Below are 5,460 nucleotides of genomic sequence, written 5' to 3'. Positions count from 1 at the left end.
TGGCACCCTTTTATCTTTTCCAATCGTTCTTGCTTCCGCTTCAAATGCTCAGCAACACTCTTATCTTGTGAGGGTTAATAATCATGATGATAGACATAGAGTGTGCACATTATTTTGCAACACGCACTTTGTAGAATATGTTTTTAGTGTGAAGGATCTTGTAAAATTCGCTCCAGTAGCAAGAAGGCTAAATTAGCCTACCTACTATCATACATTTATTGTCAGCATTGTGTATGTTGATGTGTCTTTATATTCAGCCTACCTAGAAAGGATATAGATATCTGCATTTGAGTTTCTTGGCCCAGATAGACTAATTTGAAATTGTAAATTTGTAAAGCCAAATGCCATTATAACAACCATACTAGCCAATGCTCCTTTTTCTAATAAGTCCCAATGATGTTGACGATAAGGTTCTCGGGTTGTTTGTGTGAGTATATATATTGGGGGGAATTCGAGGTCTTGAAAGAGCCCTACAAGGGGAGTTTGACCAAAACATTCATGCATGAGATGGGGGACACGATAGATTTTGTACGGATGAATTCCAGAACCTGACATCGATTGCATGCTCTTCAAGAGCTTTCTGAATTTCATTCAAATTTTTTGTCGATAAGATGCCCATATGAGAACATTAGAACTTACATGCGCACTATTTGAGAGCGCTCACTATAAGACCAAAGCTCCTTGAAAACCTTTTAACTCCAAGATAGAGCATGCTTGCAATCTCGATGTTCAAGACAACCGAGACAAAGCCCACGCAGTTTCGGGAACTTGTTTGGAAGAGGAAGCCCATCCACAAGACGGTACACTTCCCAAGTCTTTGTCGTGGAAGACGCCGACCATGTAAGCCAGCTGATTACTTGAACGGGAACTGTGAAGGGGTAGCGCAACTGTCCACCCAATGTGAGTAGGGCTCGGGAGTTTGGAAGGCAGGAGTATCTGGCACAAAAGCTCTCGTGTTTCCAATCAATTCCCCCGCGCGTGCATGCGCGGTGGCAAAAGCGATCGGTCAAATGTCCGGACCCGGATTCGAACCGGAGACCTCTAGTGTGTGAGACTAGCGTGATAACCGACTACACTTCCAATCGATTCCCCCGCGCGTGCATGCGCGGTGGCAAAAGCGATCGGTCAAATGTCCGGACCCGGATTCGAACCGGAGACCTCTAGTGTGTGAGACTAGCGTGATAACCGACTACACCATCCGGACGTGAGAGAAGAGCTCCGAACGTCTCGCGTGGCTGCGAGGCGCCAGAAGTGATGATCAGATGGGGGGGCGTTGCGAGAATCGAACTCGCGGCCTCTCGCACCCAAAGCGAGAATTATACCACTAGACCAAACGCCCTCAGATGCCAAGATGCCAAGCTTGCCATCTGCAGGCTCTGGTCACATGGGAACCAACAGCGCACAAACTCGGAAATATAGTGCACCTGCCCGCGTTCCCAAGTGCACGGAAGAGACCGTGGACTTTCAGAAATTCGGGCCTCTGAGCGAGCCCCAGATGGCAGAGACTCCAGAGGGAAACAAGCGATATGACATGAGCTCACACAAACCCAACGGGGTCCCTACGCACCCCGTCCGAGTGTAAATGTACACGTCCAACGATGTAATTTTTTATACGTATCCTACGACCGAGTTTAGTCGAGACTATATGGATGGCTCTCATCAGGAGTAGGAGTCGTCTATATCACAGGTGGATGGTAGCATTTTAATACACACCTGCCACTTACGATTCGCCTCAGAGCATAGAGCGTTTTGCAGTGGGAACCATGCATGCGCCGCATGGCAGCAATGTCATGACATTCGTAGTAGCAAGTTGCAGCAAGAAAATGTTGCAGCGTCCTCGAGACAAAATGGGCCGGATAAAAATGAGCAGTGCCTAGAGTCAGTGTAAAGGGATATATCAAAGAGAAATGGAGGGCTTATCAATTGCTTGTGATGAATTTCCCACCCAGCGTCACGCTTGGGACACCGAGACGAAGCTTCACGAGAAACCTCACAACGGCGCGGGGGCGGGGGGGGGAGAGGAGGTAGTTTCATTTCTAGAAGAGGATGGGGTGCCCCTCCCCGAATTGAACCACAAGTCGTTCAAGCGATGTACCCCCCTCACCGCTTCTATTCCTTAGCCCTTATGGTCTCCTCCTATGCGTGGGACCACCTATGGCAAGTAGTATCATTACAACTTCAGTTGCGTGCTACCATTCCTTAGCCCTTATGCTCTCCTCCTTCGCGTGGGACCACCTACGGCAAGTAGTATCATCACAACTTCACTCGAGGGCTACCATTGCATACCTCTTATAGAAGTACTGGTGAATTTCGACATAAGATGACATTTGACTATCTCAATAGGGTCTACACATTCCTTTTGCATTGGATTGAGTGTTGATTTATGGCTCCTAGGATTGGAATCGAGAGTTGACTTATGGGTCCTAGGATCTACACGAGCAAGAAGCGAAAAGGCTTCTAGAGACAAAATTCTTCGATAGGATAAAAGGAAAGCTCGAGGGAATTAGGAACCAAGAAAATGGGCATCCTCTCATTTCTCGTTATGGTTCTCAATGAACCCTCTGATTTGCATAGGTACACCACTACCTTTTTTCAAAAAAAATTTGAAACGATAAAGGCTAGCACTCCTTTGAATGCTCAACACAGAAGCAAGTCCAATTATCCCTCCCAAGGTGCATTAAAAGGAAAAGTGCAGCTGGAACAATCAAAGAGCTATCGGCCCAAAATCTATTGGAACCCGTAGAAAGCTCTTCAATCAAGTCCCATGGCTCGAGCACCCTCTTTGTAGTCAAATCTATTTTGGGTGGAGATGTTGTTGGCTAGATGATGTTGTTGACCATCTAGCGGGTGTACCACGTGATTGCTAATTCTCAATCATGTAACAACGTTTAAGATAGCCTATACGACTGACCATTCTAAGACCCTAGAGTCACTTTCGCGACGACGACCAGACCCTCCCCCTGTCCAAAAACTTCATATGTATAGGATATGAAAGATTAAAAAATGGATAGTTTGGCACATGGGAGGCATTGAAGTTAGTCTTCCTCACCGACTCTAGTTGAGAAGATTTTGAAGATATTAACTCCCACACCGCATAGCAATTGGACTAGGTACAATGAGAATCTCAAAGGTAGCTTTACCAATTTAGTGGCCACCATAAAGGAGTTAATGGGCGCAATGGAAAAGCTGCTCAAAAATACAATGGCAAACACCTCTACCATTTCCAAAACGTATCATGAGATCAACCTATGATACCGTTAAGCTTAAACACACTGTGGAGAAAATGCCATCAATCTAGACAACTAGAAATTCAGTAGATCTCACAACTACCAAATATCAAGTGTCTTTGTGCTTATTATGTATGAATGCGTCCTATATACGAAACATGCTCCCTATAAGGAATGAAGGAAATAAAAAAAGGCTAGGCTTAACTTGATGGAGTCTAAGATGACCACTCAAGATATTGGCCCAAAGCCCGAATAGTTCAACTTGAAAAGTGAATGTCACATGTGTGGTGGAGAAGGACATGCTTTCCCCAAATAGTTCAATACACCTACAATCCATTGCATGTCAAAGACAAAGGCAACACTACAAAATATCTTCCCAATCTAGTCCTCTTAATGAAAATTACATTTCTAGAGAGGGCATCATATATTCTTCATGTGAAAAGATGCAACAAGGAGCAAAGTAGTAGGCAAGCATGAACCCTCCCCCAAGCGAAGGGATAGAGATTATCGATCCCAAGGGGAGACACGCCCATTAAGAGGCTTACAAACACACTACAAGATATATGCCTTATACCGACGTTAAAAGCGACGAAAATGTAAATAAAGAAAATTTCCCTCGTCGTCGCAAAAAGCGTCGTTATTAGCAACGGCATAAAACAATCGGTATTAGCATCGTTATCAGCGACGTCGCTATTTGCGTCGGTATCAGCGTCGCAACGCAAATAACAACACTGGTAGCGATGCTTTGCGACGCTAATAACAAGGCCAATAATGACACGTGTAGTAAATTTGAGACGCTAATAGCAACGGTAATAGGGGAAAAAAATTTTATGACAAGACAGCTATGTGCTTTATTTGGGCCATACAAAATAGTTTCTGCACTGTATACAATGCTCATGTAAATAAAGACAAAGTGTACTTAAACCATAACACTGATCATACATAAAATAAATACATGATCGTATAATGAAAGCAATTGGTACAATCATGGCAAGATATTACTACTACATAGAAAATGTCTTCACAGATCACGTGACCAAAAAAGAAGGATGATGTGTAGCCTCCTCCCTCAGTCGGTGCCAGTTGTTCGCGTCTAGCCACTCGGGCTTTGCAGCTCCACTCTTGAGTGCCTTGCGTGCGTCCGATCGTTTGTGTGACACATATGTACGCATGCACTCCATCATCCAACCCGTAGAAAACCTATCTACTGTGGCTGGTACCGAAAACTCCTCATGCAAGGTTGCTACTATGTAGTCCTTGCTCCCCTCCGATATGTTTTTCCAATGATCCAAGACGTTATACCGAAAAACTTGTTGGCACAACTCTCTCATGCGAGCCATCACCCTCCTCTCCTCATCATTCATGATAATGGCTCACGACTTATCATCTACAAGGTAGGCATACCCCTCTGGGGTATGCCTAAGATGGATCCTCTCCCACCTGCGACCACGCTCCTAGGCCTATCCAAGAGACCCTTGTATATCTAGTGTACCGATCGGGGTAGTATCTATCGGAGTAGCACCCATAGGGGTGCCACCTGCGGTGGACGGCTGAGCAAAAGCTGGAGTGACTGGAGTAGACGTCCCCACAGGTGTGACAAATCCCGAAGGTGACGCAACTCCAACAGAATGACGAGACGGAGACACCGCGTCCATGCCTCCACAGTAACCACCTGAGCCAAGTTCTCTGGAACCGCCACGAGAGCGAGGAGTAGCACTTGTATTCCGAGCCGACTGCAAGCTCACTGCATTCAGATCTCTGCAGCATTCCCCTGACCTTGAAGCACTCCCTTCATCTGGCCCAAGTCTAGAGCGTCGATCTCGTATGTTCGAAATTGAAGCATTTGATCGTGCCAAAGTAGATCTAATAGAGCGGCCTGACGATGTTCGAGACAGCTCCTAGTCCGCCATGTCTCTGAATCTCACCATCTGATCTGGAGACATGCGCATGAAGATATCTTGCAACTCCTCATGGCTCATCCCTCGACTCATCTTGATGATCTAAGTATCCACAAAGGTCACTTGCACATATAAAAAATGATGTTAGCATAATCAATTTAAATCATACAAAGCATGGTAATATAAATCTTTAAAAAATGATCTTACTTAAAATGCATATCTTATGTACCCTTATAAGCGATTAGTCAACGAATTGAGTAAGTGGATGCTCCAAGTATGAAGTATCCTATGGTCCCATGTCAATCTCCTGACACAACTCGGCATAAATTGGAAGG

At 45.2% G+C, this 5,460-nt stretch overlaps 2 non-coding genes across 2 annotated transcripts; both read right to left on the bottom strand.

Moving 5' to 3' along the window:
* Positions 1 to 1,130: 1,130 nt before the first annotated feature.
* On the bottom strand, positions 1,131 to 1,204 carry TRNAV-CAC (transfer RNA valine (anticodon CAC)). Its single transcript has one exon. It is a non-coding gene; the product is annotated as a tRNA-Val (tRNA).
* Positions 1,205 to 1,267: 63 nt separating this feature from the next.
* On the bottom strand, positions 1,268 to 1,339 carry TRNAP-UGG (transfer RNA proline (anticodon UGG)). The gene has a single exon. It is a non-coding gene; the product is annotated as a tRNA-Pro (tRNA).
* Between the last annotated feature and the right edge of the window lie 4,121 nt (positions 1,340 to 5,460).

The sequence above is a fragment of the Lygodium microphyllum genome, chromosome 1 (genome assembly GCF_053477565.2).
Source record: "Lygodium microphyllum isolate KBCC chromosome 1, Lygodium_microphyllum_v1.1.10, whole genome shotgun sequence".
NCBI classification, from domain to species: domain Eukaryota; kingdom Viridiplantae; phylum Streptophyta; class Polypodiopsida; order Schizaeales; family Lygodiaceae; genus Lygodium; species Lygodium microphyllum.
Note: the sequence above shows the minus strand (reverse complement) of the source record. Positions and strands in the feature narration are given on the sequence as shown.